General features: G+C 31.0%; 1 protein-coding gene and 1 non-coding gene across 2 annotated transcripts in view; one reads left to right on the top strand and one right to left on the bottom strand.

Moving 5' to 3' along the window:
* LOC131850386 (P protein-like) overlaps positions 1-14,232 on the bottom strand; it is a 42,956-nt gene extending 28,724 nt beyond the window's left edge. Inside the window, exon 1 of the mRNA XM_059200600.1 lies at positions 13,999-14,232. The gene's annotated coding sequence lies outside the window, so the exon portion shown is untranslated. The remainder of the gene's footprint in view (positions 1-13,998) is intronic.
* Positions 14,233-14,455: 223 nt separating this feature from the next.
* LOC131851049 (U6 spliceosomal RNA) lies at positions 14,456-14,562 on the top strand. The gene has a single exon (XR_009357856.1). It is a non-coding gene; the product is annotated as a U6 spliceosomal RNA (small nuclear RNA).
* Positions 14,563-15,345: the final 783 nt, after the last annotated feature.

Below are 15,345 nucleotides of genomic sequence, written 5' to 3'. Positions count from 1 at the left end.
TATGGGCGGTTTGAAAAAACCTTCAAAATAAATTTATGCATATAATTTCTTGCAAATATCTTATCATACCTACTGAAAGACTGCTATCACAGTTTCATACAATATTTTTTTCATTCCAAGTGATGCGAGACTGCATACAGAAAGTGACATTCTATATTCAAATTCAAGACTTACTTTTTTACTCATAATTTAATATTTAATGGCAATATGAGTTTATTAAAAAGGTTATACCTGTTCAGAACTTATTGCAGTTCGGTTTGATATTTTTTTCTCTATTGGATAGAGCCATCCACGCGATTACTACGTTTTAGTACTAACTAAATATAAATAAAATAAATAGGTAACTGTCGCCTTATACATATTAATTATACTGTGTCAACCTTGACACCTGTCGTGTATTTAGATATTACGCTGGCAGTTTTATCCTCCTGATAAAACGTAGCAACGCACACCACTGTTTCACGGCAGAAACATGTACATAAAACAGTGACAAAATACTGTCATATTCTTGAAATAGCTTTGTAGAATATAAAATAATAATAAATATCTTGACTATTATCCTGCATGGTGTAGTTATAGATAATTTATGTTTTCATATTGATTTACACAATTGATAAATTGTCGAATTAATGGTATAAATAAATAAATAATCGTGGACAATCACCACAATAGCATTTAGCACCCAAACCAACCCAAACTCAGCCTACAGCTCGTTTTATGGGTACTAGACACCTGATAAAACATACATAATATATATAAAAACACCCAGACCGATACAAACAATCATACTCATGAATACAAATGATTGCACCGTGCGAATCGGACCAAATAAATATAAAATAAGGCAAATAATATAAGCTACCTAATAATACTAGTTAATATTTTCAAAGGTCAAATAACAGTTTGTAATGACCATGAAATCTCATTTTTCCATGTATGAGAATCCATAAAAAAAACTATTATCGACTCTCGTCTCTAACTCTCTCTTAATAATATTTGTTATGAGAAAAGTAAACTCACGAACTATATACTGCATCGATTTATGAAATTCTATCAAATTCTTTCACTAAACATATCTCATAATGTTACATACTAGTATGTAATATTATGTTATCTGTGATACTAGCGACGCGTCCCAACTTTGGACGGTTATTAAATCAATTAATTTGTACAATCAAAAATAACTCTGTTGATAATAAAAACTGCATAAAAACCGTTCCCTAGTTTTGAAGATTACCGCGATCATATATGAGAAGTTAAAATGAAAATATGTCTAATTATTTAAGAATAAAGACTTTTTGATTATACGGCTATCATAAAGATAGCCTTTATTAAAAAGACTAATAAAGATAAAGTAAAAAATACTTAATTACTCATCTATGAATGTGTTAAGAAACTTACTCTGTCATTGAAGTAGTTTCTAACTCGATGTCTTCCATTTTGCATTGTTACAATTATTTATTGTTATGCAAAATATCCTCTGAACATAACCTATCGCAAGCAACATTTTTTTCTTCACGCCTATTTTAGAATAATTATGTACTTTTAATAATATTTCACATTTCTGAACGCATGTTAAAACACAGCTGTGAAATCTTTTGTTTATTGCCTTTGTGACGTCATTACGATGCTCAAAATGCTAATGTTGTACGTTTGCCGTAGATAGAGAATATCTACAATTTTGCCCACGTAGCAAAAAATAATATTTAAAAATATAAACTTAGCTTCAAAAAATTAACTAGTTTTCTTCACAGTATACTGTGTCAAAAATTTAATATTTTATTCTTTTTATTTATTTCTTCATTTATTAATACTTTATTACAGTGGAATAACTATTTGAATTGAACTGAATATAACAAGACAGAAAAAAACAAATGGCTGAAAAGAAAAATGTAAAAAAAAGAAAGTATAATGATCTCACAATTTATCTTTTTTTTACTGAATACACACAGGGGAAAGTTTTCATGGCGGGAATGGCAAATCCCCAGAACCAAAAGAAAAAGACAATTCTAAATTCAAATTTAAATACACGAAATTCTATTAATAAACACTTTTAAATATCGAAACTTCTAGACTGAAAGACAGGCGTTTGGAAATGGCGGCAAATAAAATTTGAAATTAATTCGGTGGTTGGAACTTAAAGAAGTACAGTCACAACCATAATACTTAGATATTATGATTTTGTTTGTGAATGAAAAAAGTACTCAACATAAGTTACAGTTGTTTCTATTGGTCTGCATGTTATCTATGTATAATGTGTACCTATTTACAAAAAAATAACTTATATATGTATATAAGTTGTCTATTATCAATAACACAACCTCTTTTCATTACCTTTTTTCCTTTGTTCTATTATTGTTACATTTTTTAAATATATGTCTTTTACCATCAGCGACTTCAGTTTCACTTAATATAAAATTATTGCTATACCTCAGACAGTTCTTAAGAAATCCAGACGTTATAAACATGTATATTTTATATATATTAGCTCTGTCATATACACTATATATGAGTACTAAATAAGAGTGTTGGACAGGGGTTCTTAATTTAAATCTTTCGATTATGTTTAAGACTGTACCAGCGCATATTACAGTATTTACACACACCATAACACTGTACTGTGGTCCTGCCAAATCCATGTTCAGATAACCATCAGTAGCACCATTATAAGCGTATAATGACTGAATGTTTATATGAAACTGTTTATAATACGATATTAATGATATGTTTTTATAAAGGTATAATATTTATACGGCACGACGCGACTACGACACGACTGCGACATGAGTACGACGGAGAATGTATATCGCACACACCAGTATATACACATAGAACAAACAAATATTCTACAAAATTATTAACGTATGCTGAAGCCATCAAAAAATGCTGCGCCCATCAGGGTCCACAGTGCTCTTGTAATATTGTAATATTACTGTCTTATCTGTGATAATATTTTGTGAACGTTTATTGTGACATTATAGAATGCAAAAAAATTAATAAATAATATTTATTTATTTCACATCGTATAGTGTAAATATTTTGAGTAGGTAATGATATTTTCGATGGTCTCGATAGTTTAGTAGTTTAGTACACCGCCGTAGTTCGAATGGTCACGGGTTCGATTCTCCGAACAGTACAAACATTTGTATTCATGAGTATGATTATTTGAATCGGTCTTGTATTTTTCCTGTTTGTATGTTAATAAATACTTAATATAAATAATTGTAAATACAAATAAAAAGGTATTTTTAGTAGTCTTGTACGTACCTATAACTCAAGTTCTGCTTAGCTTGGAATTAGTGGGCGCTGTGTGAAATGTATATATATACAGTTAAATTATCCTTTCTTTTTAATTTAGAAAGTAGAGATAAAAAAGTAGTCTATTCGAAGTAAATATTATTTCTACCCAATCATAGAATAGAAAAATATTAATACCAAAAAAATATGGTACAATTAAACACACTAAAGAAATTACTCCTTTTTCAAGTCGGTTAAAAACGCATAGTAACGTCTCTATATGATAACTGTAATCTTAATGGATGCTTGAGATTATTAGAGACTTTATCATTTCCATTGGCAATGATAACATTATCGTGGTATTTACCAGTTTTATAGTCCATTGTAGTAGGCGAATATCTAAGTCAGCTGTTTTATATAACAAGCAGATATATTCACGACCTCAGTAGTCTAAAAGTTTAGCACACAGCTTTACTTCCGATGATCGTGGGTACGATACGGTGCAAACATTTGAGGGCTATATTCATAAGAATCCGGACAGTTGTTTTATGTAATTTTTATTTGTCATTTTATTCTATATATTATATAGATTTTACTAGAGGTAAATATGCTGTAGAATCAATATCAAGAAAATAATGATTTGGTATACCAGCTTCGCTCAGGTACCTATTAACCACTCATAAATTTATAAGAATATATATAGTACATTATTTACACAATATATAGCCCTCCCCTCCGAACGATCCCCCGTCCAATACAAACGGGAACCGATGTTACGACGGCCAGAGCCAAGGTTCGAACCCTTAGCGGTGCCCTCAGACTAAAGTTGTATCAGGCGGGAGTTGGCCTTCAGCCGCTCCATAAGTCCTTCCGCGGGTTTGAAGTGCCATCTGCACTCGCCCCCTAACGTCGGGTAAAGCTGTAAAGGCCAGCTACGGCCAACAGCATAAGAGTAGTCCCAAAAAAAAACAGTATATAGCTATGTCATAAGATTTCTTTAGTCGGCTACAAATACAATATATTTAACCTATATACTCTTTACGAATTATGTTGGCAAGACAATGATCATAATTTGCACAGAATTAGCGAAGATATCGCGTGATTTGCTCACAGAAATATAGTCCAATTATAAATATTTTTAGTCGCTAGAAAAACAGAAAATAATTATTTCTCATTTGACACTGATGTGAATTTAATTGGTTTCGGAATTTCGTTGTAATTTCAAATATAGTATGCTCCATAAAAAACTTGGTTTCAATCGTGACAAAATTATTATTATAACATCAGATCTCTTCGATTGCAGAATCATTATCCGCTCAGAACTTGCGAGGACAATGTATAATATAGTTAGAAAAAAGACAGCTGAGACTGAGACAGATTTGTTTCTATAAGTGAGAACAAATGCAAAGAGATGACGATGATAAGAAGTATCAGAGGAAGAGGAGAAAAGATGAAATGAAGACAGAGAAGAAAAAAGAAGATAAGATGATAGTTATTGTCCACATGATGGAAAATAGCACTCGGCGCCTATACATATAATTAACATTGCGAATATTATAAACCTCATCCATGTACTTGGTAAGGGCCATGCCTTAAAACCCTGTAATTTCACTGCCTTATCTCAGCCTTCATATAAAAAATTGGACAACAATTTACAGAGCAATTTGATTAACAACAGAATTATGTTCTTTTTTACTTTGCTAATGTAGCTCACAGCTCACAGCTTCATCGTACGATAGGCGGCGAGTGCAGATGGCACTCCAAATCAACGCAACGACTCATTGCCTGAAAGCCAACTCTTGCCTGACGGATACGAACTTTGTCTGGGGGCACCGAGCCAAGCCAAGGTTCGAACCCCTAGGGTTCGAACCTTGGCTCATGTAGTCGTAAGTTGACTATCCTTGTTAATATTATATTACTAGTTGTCCTTGGAATGATCACAAGTTACAAATTGCCCTAAAAACCTTACGTCCATGTACGTAAGATTTTTAGTACAATTTGATCCTAATTCTGTCAATTTACAAAATGTGCTCAAACACTACGTAAGTAAAGCTATTTTGGAATGGTTCAACATATTTGGTATTTTATTTGATTTGACACATACTAGTATGATTTCTAGTGTTGCCATGTTAGGATACCAATGGTTTTCCAATGACTCCGTAGTACAGTCATGCTTCTGTTATTTGCTATTACATTATAATACTATACATACATATATAGCAATTTATGAATGACATACAAAAAACAATAGTATATTCTTGAACAAGTAGTAATATTAATATTGCAATTAAAAATAACAATATTCTTTTTTCATACATGAAATAATTAATACCTACTACTTCTCTACTAAATATTTTGAGAAACGTATCAATAAGACGTAAGGTCTCTTCATACGAGACCCAATATATATCTACTAGTATATCTACACTAATATTATAATTGTATAATACTCATAAATACTAATGTTTGCACCAAGCGAGGAATCGAACCCGCGACCATCGGAAGCAAACTGGCGTGCTAAACCGCTAGAAAACCAACGCCGTCAAAGTACTAGCAGACTTATCTTCAGACATCACCACTCTACTGAAATTATCTTACTAGTTGGAAACAGAAGTTTTACGCACGAGATATTATCACAAATACAATTAGATAACAACTTAATCGAAGCAAGAAGTAATAAGAAGTATCTGTGCTGATTTTGTTCAGGAAAAAGGAGGAGTATAAAATTTTCGACACTTATACTTCATATGGATAAGGAGGAAAATATGCATAGAAACTACGTTATTTCATAAAAAAAATATTCAAATAATGTACATTACACATGCATTTGACGCTCACACGCATATATTCTTTATTTTTTTCCAGCGACCGTCACACGGATGCATTATTAATATTTGAATTTCTCGGCTTGTTCTATACTACAACATGCATGTATTATACATATAAATATTTCTCTTGAATCGCTCTATCTATTGGTGAAAACTGCATTTAAATCCTTTGCTTAAATTAAAAGATATAAGCGAACAGACAGTGGTGGCGACTTTTGCATTATACCAAGTGAAGATTAAGGTCGAACTTTGACCACTGGGCTACCACTAGTCGAAACATCTTTACATTTAAATGAAATTAAAGTGTATATATAATATAGTAATATAGTAACATTGAAGCAATCGTTTTTTACTACATGCATATGAATATAAATACGGTACATACACCAAAATAACATTTTTTTCTATTTTTGTCTGTCTGATTGTTCCGGCTAATCTTTGAAATGGCTGGACCGATTTTGACGGAATTTGTATTAGGAAGGGTAGCTAATTACATTAGCTACCTAAGGAGTAACTTATTTAGACATTTATTTTAGAAAAATAAAGTTAAATTCCACGCGAACAATCTCGTGGGTACAGCTAGTATAATATAAAAATCCAAACATAAATAAAGATATTGCGTAACAAAAAAACCTTCTGTTTAGTTGTAAGGCATGTTTCGTATTCATATGATATCTATTTTAATCTACATCTATGTTTACTTTGTTTATTTTGTCATTGACAATCATTGTCAGGTCTCAAGATCTGTCGGGCAGTGAACTGACGGCGTCGCAACTTCGATAAGAAGTATGTTTACATTCCGGGTTACAAAGATCCTATGTAGATCACTCCGCTAACGTTTATTCTTTGCATTTCTCGGTCTTTTCAATACTAAATTACGCATGTATTATACATATAAAGCTTCCTCTTGAATCACTCAATCTATGAACGAAAATTGTATTAAAATCCGTTGCGAAATTTAAAAGATGCGAACAGAGACAGCAACTTTGTTTTATACTATGTGAAGATAAGTTTTATTTCAATATATATTTACTATGTATATTATGTTCAAAATAATGTAGAATATATTACAAACTAAATTTATATAAGACAGGACAATTTTAGTCGATAATTCTATTATATTGTCATTTATAATATTTTATTGTATAATTGTTGTAATTAAATTAATTATTTTGTTTGATCATTGTTGTAATAATTGATAATAAATAATAAAGTCATTCTTAAACTTCTAATAGCTTTGACGACCTCGGTCTAGCACATCGCTTTACGTCCGATGGTCGCGGGTTCGATTCCTCGCATTTGTATTCATGAGTATGATTGTTTGTATCGGTCTGTGTATTTTCTATGTATAATATGCATGTATTTACGAAAAAAAAATATCTATGTATTTGTATCAGTTGTCTAGGACCTATAACACAAGCTTTAGCTAGCTTAACTTGGGCCTAGATGGCGCTGTGTGAATTGTCCTGAGATTGTTATTATTAATATTATTATTATATTATTATAATAAAGGCTCCGGTGATCTAGTAGTTTAATATCATCACCTTACTTCCGAAGATCGCGGGTACAAACATTTGTATTCATAAGTATATTATTATTTGTTTCGGTCTGGTTGTTTCTCTATGTATATTATGTATGTATTTACAGAAGAACACCTATTTATATATTTATATCAGTTATGTACCCACAACTTCTTAGGCTGGGACTAGATATTGCTCTGTGAATTGTCGTAGCTTATTCAATAATAATTATTGTTATTATTTATAATTAGTTTCTAAGTGAATACTTAAAAATGAATCTTAAAAGCTTTATGCAAGTACTATTATGAAACACCTGACAAACATAAATGAAAAATTTTATTTTAATAAAATTTATTGACTAAAAAATACATGGTACAAATGTGAAGTATGTATTTTTTTATTTAATTGATGATAATGGAATGATGCACTCGACTGCGCTAACGGTTTAGAAGAACATTAAGTAAGGTCAGTTACCTCATCGTGACAAATTCAACAGGAACTTATCACGATGGTTTCCAGGGAGGACCGCGTGGAGCTCAACCTAACATGGTTACATGGCACATTATTAATAACCGCAATAAATATGTATTTAATAAGTAAGTTCATATTTGTAAGGAACGGTTTTAATAATTCCACAACGGTACCCTAGGATTGAATCACATTACCCTACTTACGGTGTCGTGTAGTAGTTATATTTCATTGAAGGATTATTTATAAGCTGTACTAATGTTTAAGGAAAACATAAAACATAATGCAAGGTCAGAGGAAAATATAAGTGGCGTATGTTGTAGTAGGTGTTATACATATTCAAAATTTTGAATGGACTTTAGAGATTATTTTTTATAAAATTGTAGTCAGTTTTTCTAACAGATTAAAAAATCGCCTTGATATGTTTTCATTAATAAAATAATATTCTAAATATATTTAAATATATGCTAATGGTATGACCTTATGGTAATAAGTAATATCGTAAGAAAGGGAGTAAATAACTAGATGACTGCGAACAGGGATGAATGGAAGAAAAAAACATGTTACGCCATATTTTTTAATGAAATCCCGCGGGCACACACCAGCAAATAAATAAAACAAATGAGCAGTGTTTATCTCGTCACGCTTTTACGATTTCATTGCATTACATGTAAAGATTACCTCTCTTATTATCCTTATTATGTTTATTAATTTTCTTCTCGTCTTTCGCCGGTAATTTTGGTAAATACGGGCCTAAGCCGAGTACATAGCAATGTTATATTTTTAGGTGAATATACTATAAATATTGGACTAGTCTGTTCGTAGAAATTTTCTGACAATGCATCATGTGTTTAGGATTACAGGTTTCTATAGTTGGCAGTATATATTAGGAAGCAAGAAAGGAAGCAAGTATATATTGACTGTTGCATCTGTTTCGGTATGACACCTGTAGTTAAGAGGACGATTATTATTATTAAAATTATAAATGTGAAAGTGGGAATGTTTGTTATGCTTTTATGCAAAAACTACTAAACCAATCACCATGAAATTTTGTACACCTGTTCTTACCGTATTAGAATGAACATAGGATACTTTCATTAAAAAAAAACATAGATTCGATGCGAGGAAAGCCGCGGGTAAAAGCTAGTTAGTTATGTTAATATTTTGTCACGACGTACATATATATAATGATATTTTCCATTACATTCGTTATTTACTTGCGCGCGATTCCAATCGGAGGCGTAATACTAATAGTTACCGCACTAACCATACAGAGTACTGCATCTAAATAAGGATTTGATAATTGTCGTGTGGTTGTATTGACATAATTTGTTAACGACGCGACATAAATAAACATACATTAAAGATAGACACCTACGGTTCCAACATCTAACGCCTCACAACAAAAATTGGTAGTTATAATAAAGTTAAACGATTTTTTTTATTCTACTATGGTGGTAAACAACCATACGGACTATCTGATGGTAAATGGTTACAGTAGCATATCGACGCCTGAAACACCAGGGATGTCACGTGCGCCGAGCCTTAAGAAACCTTAATATACCCTTCTTGAAAAACCCCATGCTGTAGTCTCGTGAGGAAACCTCGACAGGTAGTTCATTCTACAATCTAAGTATATGCGGGAGGAAGCTCCTCTGAAACCGCACTGTCCGAGACCACTTAGGTTCTAACGTGTAGGGATGAATTACCTGTCGATTTGTGATAAGTCCTCAGCGTTGGTACCGCTTTCTCACCTATTTCTATCACCAACCAGTTTGCTTTATTTATTATATTACTACCTGTACCCGCGACTTCGTCTGCATGAAATAGTCGACGAATGACGAACTTCCAAACAAACTTTCATCCCCTATTTTATTTTGTCCCTTAGGATGACATTTTTAGAAACTTTGAAAGTCATATTTATATTTAATCAACAACCTAAAAATAAGTTTCAAGCTCCTAGCATTAAATATTCGGATACTTCCATACAACCTCCCATCTAACGTTTCAACCCTTTACAACCCTTTTTCGCATTTATTTACTTATTATGTCCTTTTCCAAATTTCGTTTAAATCGCTTCTGTAGTTTACTCAAACATTCAGTTGGTTTATGTGTGTGTCCTTTAAAACAAATGAAAGTTTCTTATATCTTATCCATAGGCGATAATTTCCAACAGGTATGTTCTGTTGGTTTATTATTCCAGTTACGTAAAAGCGCATCCTACTCTAATAAAAAAACAAACAGTCACGTTCGCTATAACCGATCGCTTTATTTTACAATGGGTAACAACACAAACATTGTAGTTGATATATAATAAATATTTATAGAGATAAACATGTAATATGGTTATTACCTACACGTGACAATGCTACTATTAGTTAAATACTAATATTATGTATTTGAAAACAATTTCAAAATATATTTTTAGAGTCTAGCTTTAGTAATGTATACTACATTACTAAAGCTAGATGCGCCCTCTGTCAATATGAATTTTAATGTTTCTAATTTATGTATCGAAATGTGGATAGATATATCACGAGTTACGTGTACAAGACGTTGACAGATTTTTTATGGATGACCCGCGAATTCCACGATCGGAATTTACCTTTAAAAAATGTAGCCTAAGTTGCTTTTTGTAACATCAGCTATATGTAAGTAAAAGTTCTGTAATAATCGGTTCAGCCACTTCAGCACAAACATAATTATGAACAAATATATTTACTGTCAATTTATTTCGTTTTATAGTATTTATGTATAAACCTATATATATATAATAAAATGGTGACGAGGCGAAACTTCGTGAAATAAGACGAGTCCAGCCGAAGACTGTATATTAGTAAGTTCAAATCTAATTTCAAATTCAAAAATCATTTATTCATGTAGGCCGCTTATGAACGTGAAATTTTTAACATTATAATTTTAATTTTTTCCCTACCGTCCAGTAGAACATATACTATATAAGTTATGGTGCAAACCAGTTTTTACTTCACGTTATATCATACAAATTATATAGGTATATGTTGTAAAGAAAGTGTAATCAAATTATATTCTATAAAATTTTTCGACCATCCCAAGTGTGCTTAACCTCATTAATCCGCAACCACTCAATGCATTACTAAGCAGTGATCTATTGTGTTTTAGTAAATTAATAAAATGAATGTATCGTGACACATTGGCCTTGGTGTGATAACAAATACCCAGCTACACCCTGCATGCTAATAGTCGTATAACATACAATGATTGTTTATTCACGTGTCGTGACAGTTAATAGTTTAATTCAACTTGAAAGCTGTTCTTAAAAATAAATATTCATAAATAAATAAACACTCATTCATTTTCATTTAATACTCATTGCAAATATATAGGAAATAATCAAATAAATTGTATGAATTATTTTTGAATACTATAAGTTAGGAACATTTTTGTACTGGTAACCCATCCCAATTTCGCCCGGACACTCATAAGCTTGTGATTTTATTATAACATGATTCACATATCGTATCAGTAAATTGTTTAATACTAGTAGAAAGTTATTCTTTAAACTAAATATTCATAAATAAATAAATACTCATTTATTTCCTGTTAATTCCTATCGTAAATATGTAAGGACTAAACAAAATAGTATTCCATTATTTAGAAACTTTTTTTTGTACTGGTAACCCACACCACACCATTATTATGTTTTTTATATTTAGCATATTATATTGGATATAAAAACCTGTTACGTATACGACAAGTCATAATAAACAATAATGATATTTTTACAGTTAGTTTTTAATTACAATTATATTAATAAAAAAAATATTAATTAAATACGTATACAATACGTTTAAAAATCATAATTAAGATACAATTACATTTAATAGAATAGATTAGAAAATCCTTTATTCAAATAACCTTAATTTAATCACTTTTGATTAGTCATAGTGATCCTTTTTTAATCTACCACTAATTTAAGAAGTTGTTTCTTCACAAGAAGGCTGAGTAAGAAACTTGCGTGTTGGTATTTTAAATAAACGTTATAACTTTATATTTTTAAGTAAAAACGTGTGAATTCAAACTACCATAACATACTACTATACTATATCTATACAAATACTATGTAAAATATAACTACATACATTAGGTTTATTACAGTGAAGGAATTTCCCAAATCCCTATATATTGTATTATGGTTTTGAGACTAAACTATAAACAAAAAGATAAATTTGAAAAAAGAAAATGTGCATATAATTTTTGTAATGCATTATATATATTTATAAGCTGGTTATTTATTATTTATTCCCATCCTCTACTTTGTCATTGACTTTTATTCGCTCATTTCCATTCATACTTTGTATTGATTCATTCTATTTATATATTGGAGAAGGACATAACGCGTAAAATAGTAACAATATTATGCGAACAATATTTTATTAGTAAAATCAATAGTTTTTTTACGCAAATGACCTAGCTCTCTTGTAATTATTTTCTCTTATTGCGGTGTATAATTAGGTATATACCGCCATTCTTCATCAATCGTAGACTGATTTTGATGATACTTTTTGGAATATGTGGATTTTTCAGTATTCCTTCTAATCTGATGTCATAATAGAAGACAATAATTTCTTGGTTTTGTACTATAAAGTACAAAACCAAGACCATATTTTCAACCGATTTCTGAATAAGAAGAGGTATTCAATTAGATAGTATTTTTTTAAATTGTATCAGCTATCAAACTAAAAAGAATAAATTAATTCAAATTTATTCTTTTTAGTTTGATAGCTGATATTCTATATAAATTTGATCAATATTTGCCCAATAGTTTTCGAGTTTCCTAGAAATCCTGTATATAGCATAAAACTGGATGTAAAGTAAAATACAGTATATTTGTAAACTCGGAACTTAAGTAGCAACCCTCGCGAATGTGTCAATATAGTTATAATAACCTTGGACAATTCACAGCTTCATCTAGTCCCAAAGTAAGCAGAACTTGTGTTATGGGTGCTAGTCAGTGCGATACTAGAGAGTGCGAGAAAGTGACAAAAGACTATTTTTTAAACTTTAAACGACGGTTAAAATAATTTTGGTGGGTGATTTAGTTATATGACTATACCTTACTATACTATGATATACTATATTATAAACGCGGAAGTTTCTTTACGTGTTGATAGACTTTTTTTTTATTTTTATATAATATAGCTTGTATCTATATCAGAATAACAGTAAGGCTATAAATTTAACGTGGGTAAAACCGCGGGCACAGCTAGTACGTAGTTATAAGAGGGTTAAATGATACACGCTTCTTACTTCTTAGCTTATATAAATAATAGCATTGTACTGCTTATCATACTTTAAATCATAAGACAATAAATGTCTATATACACTTATGCCTCGTTCGTAATGTAATAAATTCTATACAATTAATTATCAAGAGAACGTTACCTAGTAGTTCACCATCTTGATTAGGACCTAAGTTGGATTCTGACTGACATTACGTAAAAAAACTGTGCCAAATTGATTTACTGACTGACTCAGGTTTTAAAAATCCTGATAACAAACAAAATTAATCCAAAATACGGCGGTAGATTTGCTCCCTTGCATATTGGATTCAAATATATCCAACAAAATGTGGGCATGACCGTTGTTGCGTTCCAGAGGATGTCGATAGTCTATAATGTCTACTCCAATTAGGATAAAAGTCGTAAAGATATCGATATATTATTTATCAGGCGTTACAGAAATGTTTTCTACTAACCCGCTAACAAAACTTACGTAAGTAATTAAATGGTGTTCAGATAAAAGGTATAACTAATTGGATAGATAAATATCACGAATAACTATATCAGCGTAACTAATATAAATCTAGCAATCGTGTGTGATAAACAATATATGCCACCATATTTTAAACCACATAATATACCAGCATACTCTCGTATCACAAATTTACAATCTGCATCACTTACACATAGCACAAAATTAAAAAATACAACACCGGATGAAAATATTACTATTGTAATTTTCAGTTAAATATATGTACACTGTTTATATTTTCAGTCATTCATAAGAAGGGTATGTAGTATATTTTTTTATATATACGCTATCACGTTGTATATATATATTGTATTAAAGTATGCTTTAATTAGTTGACGATTTTATATCACTTCTGAGTGAGTGAGAAACGCGCGCGCGTGCGTTTCACTAACCATTTGTTTTGATACTAATGTATAATGGCTATGCAATGAGCGTTTATATGGCGTTATCTCTCCGTTTGTAAATATTACGTTAGGTCACAATACATGTGGCATTAGAATTTTTTTACAGATGATAATCGAATGATGCACTCGTCTACGCTAATGGTTTACGCCGGCGGGGCACCAGTGGAGGACGATAAAATGTGCATGAAGCCAGGTCAGTTAGCCCGTACTTGCTTCGGCAGTACATATACTAAAATTGGACCGATACAGAGAAAATTAGCATGGCCGCTGCGCAAGGATGACACGCAAAATTATGAACTGTTCCATTTTTTCACTAAAGATACTGATCGCGTTTAGTTCGAACTGAACGCTATTAAGTAGATCTCTCGTACAAAAAACTTCTATAACATTTATAAATTGCGTACCTACTTCGAATTTTCAACAAACAACAATCTTTTATAATCCACCTAACAATGTGCATTTAAAAGTCAATTCCTTTTTAAAATAAGGTCTAAACCATTTGTTACATTTGATTGCTCCATGTTTCCTTCATGTTACACTTACAATCCTAACATTTTTAAGATTTTCTTATTAACACTGTTTACAAACGATTTATATTCGTATATTTTTTTTAATGGTACCTATAAGTTGTTTGTAAAATTTCTTGGCAACTTTTCCTTGTTATTCTGCGATGTCTCTGCAAGATTAGTATTGTAACGTGAATTGTACTATTCTTCTAAACAATCTACACGTTTGTTTACTTTTACATTATTATTCTTATATAAGTTATTATTCATAATTGCAACATTGTTTGATTAATATTAAATTTATTATTACTTTCATCATATATCATCATTTTATCAGGCGATGTTAATAAAACCTTAATTATATTCCACTTTTATGTCTGAAATAAAAAATGCATAGGTACTTTCACTATTATGACATTAACACACTGCGAGTAAAATGGACTATTGTAAGGTGGTAAAAAAAAACATGCTTCGTGGTTTGAAGGTAAGTACGTAAGAAAGTGAGTACCTTGGAAAACAATCAAGCAAGTATGACCTTTATGAGCTTTGTTTGATTTTTGATCACTAAATGCCGGGATAATCACACTGG

This window comes from Achroia grisella, unplaced genomic scaffold, assembly GCF_030625045.1.
Source record: "Achroia grisella isolate CSIRO2021 unplaced genomic scaffold, CSIRO_AGI_Agris_v1 utg114, whole genome shotgun sequence".
Taxonomy (NCBI): Eukaryota; Metazoa; Arthropoda; class Insecta; order Lepidoptera; family Pyralidae; genus Achroia; species Achroia grisella.
Note: the sequence above shows the minus strand (reverse complement) of the source record. Positions and strands in the feature narration are given on the sequence as shown.